This window comes from Diadema antillarum, unplaced genomic scaffold (assembly GCF_040938485.1).
Source record: "Diadema antillarum isolate AM-2024a unplaced genomic scaffold, OU_Dant_1.0 seq00000855_RagTag, whole genome shotgun sequence".
NCBI lineage: Eukaryota > Metazoa > Echinodermata > Echinoidea > Diadematoida > Diadematidae > Diadema > Diadema antillarum.
The window spans coordinates 556,864-570,081 of NW_027271726.1; the positions used below are offsets into that span (position 1 = coordinate 556,864).

General features: G+C 39.1%; 1 protein-coding gene across 2 annotated transcripts in view; it reads right to left on the bottom strand.

The window, feature by feature from the left end:
- LOC139740467 (cyclin-dependent kinase 17-like) overlaps positions 1-12,704 on the bottom strand; it is a 95,706-nt gene extending 83,002 nt beyond the window's left edge. Inside the window, exon 1 of one of the 2 annotated variants that reach the window (XM_071651059.1) lies at positions 12,545-12,704. The gene's annotated coding sequence lies outside the window, so the exon portion shown is untranslated. The remainder of the gene's footprint in view (positions 1-12,544) is intronic. The other variant, XM_071651062.1, reaches the window with a different exon arrangement.
- Positions 12,705-13,218: the final 514 nt, after the last annotated feature.

A 13,218-nucleotide genomic window follows, 5' to 3' on the forward strand; every position in this document is an offset into this window, starting at 1 on the left:
AGCATCCTTCATCATACAATATGTAAAATGTGTTTTTCCATGCCACAAATCACCAGCATTCTACACTCATTTTTCCTGACAACTACATGTAGAGTTATGAATTAATACAATGTAGCGGCGATTCCAGCATAACTTTGATGAATATGGGAATAATCATGATTACAAATTTGATGATTGATAACATGATCTATCTGTTCACTGCATAATGTATGGTATTACATTGTACATGTACAACACTGCACAATGACACTGGTCTGACTGTCTCTGACCAGTAAAAATCACCATCGGACCAGTAACTTTTTCAGGAATGGGCTATAAGTGCAAAAACTGGGTACCTACAATTGTACTGGTCTGACAAACAGGTCGGACCAGTAGAAAAAAAAAATGGGTTAGTGTCCAGCCCTGCATTGTATAAAATGTACAATGTAGCTTCTTACAAGATAAGCCAATGCAGAGATATTTGGGGTATAAAACACAAATTGACATTAAAAAAAATTCTTGCCAGGAAAGTATGAATCAATAAGTCCCAAGTGCTAAAGTATTCATTATGATGATCCTATATATTTCCCTCTTATTCCAAGGTGTTTATCGGAAAATGAAATTTTCGACACTATACATTTAATACACTTATATAATAACATTCTTTTTGTTGTGGTTGTAACTGATTTTGTTGCAATGTTGTAATGAGAGAGAGAGAGACAGACAGATAGACAGATGGAATGAGACCCTGTGCTGGATGTGCTGTGCCCAGGGAAAGGTCTGCCAGAAGCAGTGGGATATTTTCTGTGGACTCTATCAAAACTTGTTCTTAGAGTGTCAATCTCCATGTACAATACATGAATATGACTCGCATGAAAGCAGGGCAGAGTAGTCAATCACTAATGGTTCAAGTCTATGTATGCATCTATAGGCTTGTCCATGCTATACCTCAATGTGCACGACACATTCAAATGGTTGTAGGCTTTGCATTATTACAAGTAACACATCGTGTGCATGTACGTACATGCTCTGTCGCCATCGGTTACTGTCTATTACCGTGATGCTGCATGGATGACATGGTTTGTATCCATTATGTTTACATATTCTGAAAATGTCCAGCATATTGCACTGCACTGGCAAGAGCAGTCAAATCCATTTCACAGGGATTTACGTATGTTTGTGAGCAGTTACACAACAACCATACTACAATACTTCAGAGACAGGATTTGACACACTGTATGCTATTTAACAAAAATGTTCTCTGAATATGAATGGGTTTACAAACATCCATATTCAAGGCTAAATAGTTTTTGGGCTCATAATAATGAGGGTAGTAAAACAATATTTTATCTACAAGCACAGATAGCTTCCTTTTTAAAAGAAAGTAAAGGCTGATAAGAAGGTGCAGAAGAAGCAATGCACAATGACAACTCGAGAGAAGTCAGGAAAAAGAATTGATATTTAAAATTATCATTTGTCAGGAACTCTAACATGTTGGAATTATCACAGTATCATTCAAAGAGATGGATGGTAATAAAAGTAGGTGAAAACGTAGGTCAAAATGAGGGTATAAAACTCCTTTGTTTCACACAAAATGCTACATTGTTCTTTAAGCTTGTACTTGAAAGATGACCACTTTCTCACATAACTCTTCTAAAGTCTGTATCTTTGGCAATTATTAAGTTCTACTAACTATTATGTGACTAGTCAATATTTCTTCCAAATGGTGAGGGGGAAAAAATGGTTTGGTCCTTTCTGTGCAAAGAATATGAGTACTACACAAAAATGACATCCCACTGATGTGACAACAAGATATACAATACTTTTAAAGCCCATGACAAGTGTTATTACAGGACCCACAAACAAGTGACTTGTTAAAACTTATTATACTGTTTATGTGCACCTTGTCGTCCTGTACACATACTTTACTTTGTCAAATACACAGAGAATTTCCTTGCTCTCAAGGTTTTACTCATTTAGCTTACATTTTGGTTAATAGGTCATTTTCTTAAAGGTACTATTCTTCTTCTTTTTTTATCAGTGAATACTCTCTTAGAGATGGGCTGAAATCACATTCCCAGGATGTCAAAAGGTGTGTTACAAAGGACTTCTTTTGAGGGGCAGAGATGGTTAAAGGGAGGAGCAAGGATCAAATTGTTGAGGCATCAGTGACTGGAGGGGCAATCAAACATGTGAAGAATCTACAATGGAGCCATGTAATTCAATCATATAGCACGGGGCAAACACATGCTTTGCCCTAATCAAATGAGGACACAAAATGGAGGTGAAAATTGGCCTGAAGGAAGCCCTGACATGGGTTTCCTATTTTATTACTGACTTTTTAAAGTCATCAACAAAGCTTTCCTTCCAGTTCAGACACTTGTAATTGCTATAATTGTTTTCACTTTTGAAAAGCAGAAATTTATGTGCCCTCTCAGAAACTGGACTGCCTGAAGTTTATTAAAAACTCTTGAAAGGAGGTTAAAAGCACAACTATGGGCAGACTTGTATCAGACATAAAAAGAGCGACTGAAGAATAGACTTTCTCATCATGGATGCATGGTTCTAGTCTTCGCTTATAGTTATTTTTTCCCTCTTTCAACCTATGACAGACACATTTCCAAGTGATACACAGTATCAAAATAAAACCATCTAGTCAGCATAAATGAAAATCATTTCTACAACAGTCACATCATACTCATCCCCCCCCCCACAAAAAAATAATAAAAATAAAAATAAAGAGAGGAAAAGAAAATGGCAACTGTATCTATGATACAAGAATATGATAGTTTGAGGGTCCATATCAATACTGCCATACAAAAACATTGGAAAACAAAATTTCGCTACCAATACTCATGTTTGTGAAAATATGTAGAACATCAAAATCTGTCGTGTTAAATTTGCTTGATTTTTACTCTTTTTTACTCAGGTCAATTCAATGATGGAGTGACATTTCTCAGGCAGGAGAAGTGGTTTGCTAACAGCTTCTCCAGTGTGAACACATCACAAGATGTGGTTCTCCGTCTAAATGTACAATCTAGTTGTAACGGGTCGGTGTGTATAAGGTGGTTCTATCTGTACTGGGTAAGGATCACCCAATTGCAATAGGCTTAAAATATCTGTGAAATGAAGCAGGAAGGATGCACAGGAAAGCAATAATACCCTCGTTCCACAGAATTTTTTTTTTTTTCGTTGGTCACTCACTGTCCAAAGCAAATTTTTTTGCCTCCGCCTATTCACCAAAGTGTATCAGATCACACTCTGATGAATCTGACTTGTGTTGGGCAACTATCAGGTCAGTGTTGGGCAACTATCAGGTCAGTGTCTGACATGCCAGGTGTGATTCGATGAAGGAACTAAAAGCTTGAGCTTAGTTTGCCATCGGATACGATTTCCAGTCGCAAGTCCACTCAGTGTTGGATAAATGTCCAGTCAGGCGTGTCCAGCTGACGTCCTATGTGACAGTCTGTTGAGTTTCTGATGATTAAACAGTCATCGGCAAGGTTAACTTCAGACAAAGTTCCAGGACTCTCTTCGGGTATTGGTATCACCCTTGGTGAGTCTTGGAATGAGTCTCTAGCTCTAGCTTATCTGCTCAATTGTCATTGGAGCTCATCAGAACACCCAAATTTTCACATTTTTGGGACCAGATGAGCCTCCGATGGTCAGTGGAATGGGGTCGTAGAAAATGGTCACACAATTACTGTAAGTCTGCACTTTGAGGAACGTCACACGGCCAAAAATCTCGAGACAGGAGGTTACATACAAAGAGTGGAAACTAAAGGAAACAGAGCTCTCCAAACAATCTACTGTACCTGACCAAAGGCAACTTTTTTCTATTCAGTGAATGAAACTGTACTGATATCGACTCAATGTGTGGCAAGCTCATTTTTTTTTCTCTCTATCTCTCTAAAATATGTACTTAATACAAAATAAAACAGAACTGATAGTTTCAGTGTCATTACAGTAAGTACCTGTCCTTCATCAAAGAATAATAATAATTCAGATTCAAACATGTTTCTGCAATAGATAAAAGTTGTGTCGGAAACGTAGTGTTCCAACTCAAAAACTAAACATGAATGTTGATACACGGTTGTACAACCCATGTGTTTGTGCTAAATCACTTCACGGCACGTACTGTACATTGCATTTCTCAGTATGTAATAAATGTCATCAATTCACTAGCTTGTGTCTTATTTGGTTTTGGATGATTTTTCATTAAAAAAAAAAGAACCTTTTTGAAATACTTCATTTCTTTTCAAAGAAAAGTACACTTTTGTCAATTCTTTTAAAAGTATTCCGAGAGAAAGTCACATTGCTATTGTATTGTACATACATGTAGTTTGTACTGTATATGTACTGCTATATGCTTGATTCCAACCCTTGCCTGATTTAATTTCAACCAAACAGGCTGAAAACATCCTGTCTAGAGGTGGATTAATGCATTTCACTCCAGGAATAAACACTGGGCACAGAAAACATGATGGTCCCAAGCACCCACAGTAAACAGTCGAGTGCAAAGCTCTCCCCGCAAAGCGCTTACAGCCTGCACACTTGAGGCCAAACCTGGAGGGAGATGAAAATAAATTACCAGGGCCATGGTGAAGGCATGTTTACAAAGTGCAGCATGGCACTCAACTTGATCAAAACAAATGTCCTAAGAAAACAAAGCTTGATAATTGAGGAACATCACACACATCCCATGCACGGGGCCGCGCCAGGGCTTCAAGCTGTTCCAATTGCCTCCACCACTTCCTGTGTACATGTAGTTCACCTAAGTCATGAATACCAATACAAAGGTCAGAAAGTACTTCATACCTACCCCATCCCCATCCTTTTGAAACTGCATGATATTATCCATGACACACACACACACACACACACACACACACAGAAATCCAAAATCAATTAGAAGTACAATGTTCGTGTACACTATCACTAATAATTCTACATTAGCACATTCCACAATAACATGTTAATGTGACATTTTGCTCACATTTTTTGTGTGTGTGCGTCCATCAGCAAAGCTGGAATGCATTTACAAGTTGTAAACATTCGTCAGAGTGTTTATGTGTGATTACAATATATTGTACTCTACATATATGTAGAGTGCATTGATTGGACAGTAAGAAGTGCAATTAATTTGTAAATTAAGTTTGTTAACATTTCTTGTTGTTACTACTAGGGAGACTACATGTATACATAATGTACACACATTGCAAGATGTTGTAGGGAATACTGTCTGTTCTACAATATTCAGCACAAACTACAGTAGCATTACATTGTAAATGTTTATGATTCTGAGACAGTAGCTACAATGTATGTCATCCATATGATGATCATAAACAAACCATAAAGGCTGCCTGTAACTCTCACTACATCGTCGCCATCATGTGAGATGATGGTTTATGATTATTTACGACGGAACTGGCAATGACAAAAGACAATGCAGATGAACACAGCACATGTTCCCTGGTCTCTGGGCCTCTGAACTCAGCCCACAGGATTCTACAGCACATAATATTCAGAGTCTGTTTGCATTGGTGTCAACCTGCCACCACTGTGCAAAGCTTGGCTGGGTGAATCATCAATACCCAGTGACACGGCTCCTATGCACTCACAATGAGCCCACACACTTGAATCACACCATCTATATAACCAAGACAACAGATATGGTCAATTTCATTGAAGTACCAACAAAATGCAATCACTGGTGGTTTCAAGGATCAGCAATTCTCCCACAGAATATGAAGAGAGTTTTCATCATTTGTAAAAATCACTGAAGAAATGAGATTAACAAGAATTTGTTTCATAGCTCTGTGATTGATTTGAAATGATGCAGCTGACATCTTAACTAGAAAAGCAATAGTTTCAGTTTTGTTTTTCTCTTGATAATAATGCTTGTGCGTTGAAATGTGACAATATAGAGTAAATAAATTATCTTTTTATGAGGGTAGCTAAATCATTTATTCTTCTGGTTCCTGTATCTTGGGATAGTTGCAAAGTTTGAACACCAGAATACCTTATGAAAGGATTTAATTATCTTGATACACTGTAACATACAATGCACACAACACAAAACACACAGTATGAAAGCATTTCAGAGACAGATAATTACAGTAGTACATATGCATTTGAATGATCTGAACAACTTTTTAGACATTTACACGTATAAGCTCATTTTAATTCACTCAAGGATTAGCAACATTAGAATGCTGGATTCATCTGGGTAAAGGTATAAAGTTACATTGTTATTGAGCATAACGATTGATACACTGTACATACATAATGGATGTGTGTTTAAGAAAGCCTCCTTGCGGTTTGGAAACTTAACGCTAGAAAGAAAAGCGTGAAACTGAAAGGATAAATTGAATTGACGATGCATCTAAAAGTATAAACCAAAACTGTAATCTTAAAACTAACAATCTCCCTCTAGTGAATAAGTAATGTATTTTTTTTTTAATTCCATCATAGCAGATGCCGAAAGGCTGATGCCTGTCAAGAAATCTGGTTGCTATGATTGTGTGGGTTGGTTGTGAAGCATTTCACGACAGCATTTTCAATGTGACATTGTGTACATAAGTAGCATCTCTCATAATCCTTTTTTATGCTGCAATTCTTGAAATGTACATCTACATTCCTTCAACATCTATATCAAATGGAGCCCTCTGTTGACAGTGTCCTAGGGTGTGTTATTCACATGCCCACACATAGTCATGACATATTATATAGATGATGACTGGCGGGGAAGGGAACATACCGAATGTTCCACCCGAAGGGTTTGAAATGCTATCGAGGGAGGTTATAAGTCCCGAGACGAAGTCGAGGGACTTATATGTAGCCTCCCGAAATAGCATTTCAAACCCTGAGGGTGGAACGTTTGGTACATGTTCCCGACAACAAAAGTCATCATGTTATATTATATGGGTTAGTCAAATACGTCAACGTCAACCACCAGCACAACGCACTTGATCGCTCGCTCGCGCAGAGCCAAATTCACTGTGCACGCACGGTCCTAGCGCCTTCTGACATTATTTTGTTACGTGAAAATGTTTTCCCATGGGAGAACATTACGAAGAATGTTCGCCCATGGGCGAACATAACGAATGTACTGTACCTCCATCACGTGACTGTGTTTAGCCAATCACTAACCGGTATTTGACAAACCCATTTAATATAAATGATTATTGCACAATGTTGAAAAAAGGGGGAGGGTTGATTCTGCTTTATAATGCAAAGCTGAACCTTGCATTAGATTAAATATGCACAGTCTGAGGCTGGATTCAACAGATTCACTCACCACCGACAGCTAAATGTACAGCTGTACTGTACATGACATCTACATGATGTTATACCCATAGCCACCATGACATCTTGAAATTAGATTGTTGTGTTAAAGGGATGGTGTAGTACTTGTAGTACAGGACAATAGGCTCTGTAAAGTTTTCATATTCCCACCCTCTTCATGTACAGACTGCACAAGGCACTTGATATCAATGCGCTAGAATCATTTGTACAAGTTACTACATGTATGCAACTGTTTCCCTCCTACTGTGGGTATACCATGTTCCAAGTTCTTCACTCCCCAACCATACTGTTAGTGTCTTTACATTGAACCGTAGAGGTAACGCAGGTTCAGCATGTGTAAATTATGTGTATTATCTACTGTATGCTACCACAGAACTAACCCCGGACGCTCCGTGTACACAGTTATACTGTGGGAGCATCCTGAGTCAATAGAGTGCTATCGGTAAGCTTGAAAAACATACACGGTCTGTCACAGATTTTCGCGCCTCCGTAAGTTTCGAATTTCACTAGAAAAAAACTTACTTTTATAGTATACATAAGATTGTTATCTAATTCCTACCATACGTTCACCTTGTTCTTGTTCACACTGGTCCAATGATCTTGAAAAAAACTTTTTTTTTACAGGTCCATCTCCTAGCTCCCCATCCCATTCACCATTTTCGAAATCAGTATGCAGTACACTGCGCACGTAAATATTCATGTGCTGGCGGAGTCGCAATGCTTTTAGCCTTCTGACAAGGCCTGCGCGCGCGCACCCACCCAGAAAGCAACGCAATATACGGCGAGAGGGTTTGCCACAACAGTATGATACGGCCTTGCCATAAAGCTACAGCTGTACAGATGAATTGACGGCCAGCGCATGCGCACAAATTTCAAATCCATTGACTGAATAAGATGTCGTTCTCCCAAGTTCCTTTCGACCGAGTCGTATTTAACTCATCAATTCGAGCAGAAATGGAATATTAGCAGAACCAAAAGTTGAACGCAGTCAGTCTTCAACATTATATCTTCACCTGTAAGTCTTCATATTACAGAATTTTTGCGATTTCATATTGATACAGTATTTAGGTGCTATACTTCGCCTGTCATGATCATGTCTGCTACAATGCGCAGCCCCAACACTGCGTGTTGGGGCTGGTCACAGTTACCACAGAACCTGACTGCAATACAGTCTGATTCTACAATTTTGTACATTTTTATACAATGTACATGTTATACTCCAGACTAGACAGGTGTATACAGTTAACATACAACCAGGAATTGTGATAGATCATGTTTCTGCTGTGTCCCCGAGACTAAATGATCTCATTATGCTAAGCAGTCCCTTTTAGAATCAGAATATTCCTTGGTATTTTGAATTGTACATCTAGATACTTCCAGCCAGTGGATGAGGCTATCAAATTTAGACCAGGATGAAAGAATCTAACAAAGCATGATAAAACAGGAAAAAATTCTACATTATGACAACAAAGTGTATCTTGTACTACAGTCCCCACTGAAATAAAACAAACTATACAGCACAAAATTTAGCCCTTTTTGCACCAGCGACTCTGGACAGTATGTACAATGCTAAGGGGTTTTCTTTGCCAGTATAAAGCACATGTGGCACACAAAGGGTTAAATGAGATTCACTTACAGTATATGTCTGTTTGCCAACCACTTTAAATTTGATATGGGAAAGTCATTTAAATCTCTAGTATGATCAAGAAACATAATCATAAAACAGCCTAATTTGATGGATAACATACATTCAGTCACTAGTGGCCAGGTCCATATGCTAATCGTACGCTTCATGCAAATGAATGAGGCAATCTTACACACCTGCACACAACAAGGGGAGGTCAAGCATGGTCACACTTTCGCGGCTCACTCATAAAGTGCACAATGAAGATGCATTTTCAAAGCTTTACAGTTGCTAAGAAAATTTATAAAACTGTTGTAGTTTAAAAATACAGATAGTGCTCTGCGTTCTTCATGTATGATCAAATAGAGCTCGCGCTGCTCACCAGCAACTTAGCTAAAAGTTGTATTGTTGACTCATTGTTATGGCAATCAAATAGCGACGCTGCTATTTGAATTTTTACAGACGTTACATGCTAAATGCAATAGCGAGAATTAGTTGCAACAATGTAATAGAATACTTACCTCTTTCATCTACATATAAGTATAATAAATTCACAATTCACACAAAAACACCCATAAAAACTAGCAATAGCTGTACATAACTACCGTACTGCATGTATGAGAACAAAGTGAGTGATGTACACATAGTACATACTGTAACTTACAAGATGTCGACAAAAATGAGAGCAACCTTGGCAGGGAACTGTTGAGAGTCAACATACAGTTGTGTACAATGTACAGACTGTATTAAATCTACAAAGTTGCAAGTATTTTCTGCCATGTTTGATAGGAATGCAAATTCAGAAAACAAGACACTCAAAATGCTTTCCTCTTTGCAGTCACCATGAACTTATGAGTGGATAATACACAGGAACTGGACCAGATCTACCTAGTTTCCTCTGTGTTTTGATATGGAGAAAGGAACACTCGGATAACATCCAGGTGTGTGCCCAGGGCAGAGATTACTAGGCATGTACATGTACAGCAAACTTGCCATTTCAAACGTCAATATGACTCCAACCATGGACCTACTGTAACACCTAATTTTCTTCATGAAATCACATAAGATTTAAGGCCTCCATCAACTGGATTTACCACTACATGACAATGCAAGCCTGCTCTGTCAGCTTGGAGGAGTAAACCACAAAGTAAATCAACCTTGTGTCAACATGACTACACGATCATTGTGTAGACCCTGAAGTATAAATGTAGAACACTCTACTTCCTGTAGCAGTGAGAATCTCTCGAATGAACAGTGATGTGCAAGCCTGTAGAAACATACATAGAACTTTACAGGCTACCTTAGCAATATCTGAAAAATATACCTGGAAGGCAGAATACACTATCCCCAAACAAGGAAGTCATACTTTGCTTACCAATGGAAGAGATATCAGGTTCTCTATCATTATCAAAACAATAAAATAGAATCTATTTGGAACAACCACAGAATACTCCATCACTACATACATGTGTATATATGTAAAGTACATGAATGCAAAACTGCAAAACTCCATAATGCATGTCCTACAAGAACTACATAACTATACTCAGCCCTGTTGCTGTACAGAAGCCGCAATGTGCTTCGCACAGCGTCTGGTCGGGCCAGTCCTGCAACTAACTTGTGGGATAAGATAGACGACCTACACTTGTACATCGTATGTACATCACATGCTCACAGGATGCAAAATGGGTACAAATAAGACCCTTTATCCAATGCTCTGTGTGTCAGTGCACAGCAGGTACGACTACAAGGCAATAGGGAAATGTACAATAATATGCAGGACACACAAATTTTACTGGAATATCATAATTTAATTGGGCAAAATCGTGAAATCGGCCCCACCACAGTGCGCGCACATCCGTGAGCTGCCAAGCAAGTAACTAGGTTAGGTTAGGTTTAGGGTTACACGTACATGTACATGTAGGTTAGCGTTAGGGTTGCATAATTTCTGGTTAAATTAGTCAAGAGAAATTAGGAAGTCCTTTTAATTAAGAATGACACGGAGAAAGAAAAGAAAGAACACAGGAAAAAAGGAAAGAAGGAAGGACAAAAGATGCTATGCTGTGGAAATCGGCCCCACCACTGTATCAATCACACGTAAACAGCGTTTGGTGGGGCCACATTCACAAGCATTATACTGTGAAGAAAGCCCCACTGCTGTGCGCCGTGCTGTGCTGATGTACTGTACCACTGAACGCCACAGAGCAGAGTGGGGCTGAATTCACAAGCTTAACAGGAAAGCCGCCGTAGTATTTATTTAGTACAGACAGGCAGCAGCCCCAGTGGGGCCTATTTCACGAGTCATGCCATATTGCCTCGCGCTCTGGGCTTAAAATTTGGATAGTTCAATGCAAGCCGGCCGTAATTTGACCACAACAACGTCCAAAATACATGCAGTCGAACCTTGGTGCGGGTGCCTTTAGTTAAATTTAGAGTCTATTAGAGTTTATGTATCTCATATGTTCAAAGTGTTTAGTTTCAGTCCCAGTCCTCTTGCCATGCCACTGACAGAAATATCTGTAACTGCTAGATAAAGCTGTACAGGGTGGTCCACAACTTGAAATTTTAGCATGTTGCAAGCTCAGAATCTGAGAATATTGCAGAAATTAAATATGCGCGGAGCGCACACGATGAGTACGTAGTACGCAATATTTTGCTGCTTATCTCTCTTTGTGCTGCTTACATTCGATGTTCTCTCTCGTGTTTTGCACACAAATATCTAAAGTACCTGGTAGTTTGATGTTTCTTATGTTATGCACATGTTTTGCACATTTTTTAATACTTTTACTTTGAGCTTGTTGCAAATTCTTAAGGATGTTGCATAGCATGTTGCTGGCTTTTTAGGATGTTGCACAAGAATTTTAGCATGTTGCAGCGACATGCTAAAACCCCTCGTGGACCACCCTGGCTGTAAGTGTGAGTGAAATTATTAACTCAGTTCAGATTTCTTCCAACATGTCCAACAACCAATAGGTCTACTAGTTTCTAAAACTTTTGTAAACACTGCAGTCAAACACCTTAACTACAGCTCAGGTGTGCCCATAATCAGGTCATCAGTAGGCATACTTCATTAGGCACATTTTAATACTGTCAAAAAAAAAAAAAGCAAACAAACAAACTGCCATGAGTACGAATGCACTTAAGTGACTAGTTAACAGCTTCCAATCAATAGACTATTCTCTAACTAAGAACTGACTCTGTACGAGCATGTCGAAGTCGCCCAAGATGTCATTACTACATTAGATTTAGAACCACTAACTTGTTAACTTTAGAGATAATATTTCGCACATAAGACAGTAAGCCCACAGTCGCGTTTAAATCGTCACATGAGGTCGTAGCTAAACATATTTTTATGGTACAGTGCAGTGTCTACTACTACAGACTTCGTTCACGATGCACCAGCCGCTGGCTGCCGACATACCCAGATGGAAATGAATGGGTCGTACGGGTTACAACCCAGACAAAAAAATGGGGTAGGCCCACCAGACAAAATGACCGAAAAACGATTGGCACAGACCTCTCCTACACCACCCCGCTTCTTCCCTACATTATTTCAAAATAACTTCGAAGCTCTGTCACACTCTCAAGTTTGCAATCCTTAATTTTGCGGATATAATGTTGTTTTGTGCTTACCTGACTATTCTAGAATTCCTGTCGTCAATTGTGCAATCTCCGCAACAACACCCGACCGGTCGCGGCGGGCGTATAACACACTGAAAAAATTCTAACGTTAATGGTATCGTACCGTTGCGTGTGTGTAGTTCGGTATCCGTACCGTGTATCGCAAGCAGAGCTAGCTGCCATGAATCGATGCCGAAATGCCAACGGGTCTTTTGTTGTTTGTCAAGCACGAACAACACGTCTGTCTCGCTGGCTGCTGGGCTGGCCGAGTCGCCTACGGTGGGGTGCTAGCGTCTTAGGAGCGCGCCATCTTGAGCTCAATGCTTGAACAGTGTTTTAGTAGTTGTTGTCTCTCAACAGCTATTATTACTAATGTTTGTACTCTTATTTTTGTTTATTCGTGTATAATAGGCCGATTTTTCTCCCAATGGACCGTAGCTGTCATCAAAATCTGTTCATTACTTCTTCAGTAATCAACTAGTAGACCATGTACCAACAAACAAACATGCAAAAGCCGGTACAAACATGAGCTCCTTGGCAGTGGTAAAATAGAAAAGAAAAATAAATTGTTGGCTTTCACTTCAAAGTATCATTTTTCTTCTAGATTCCGGAAAAGCTGAAGTAGAATAGAAAACCTTTGTTGGAAAAACATAGATATTGGCATGGGTAGTGAAGGATATAAATGA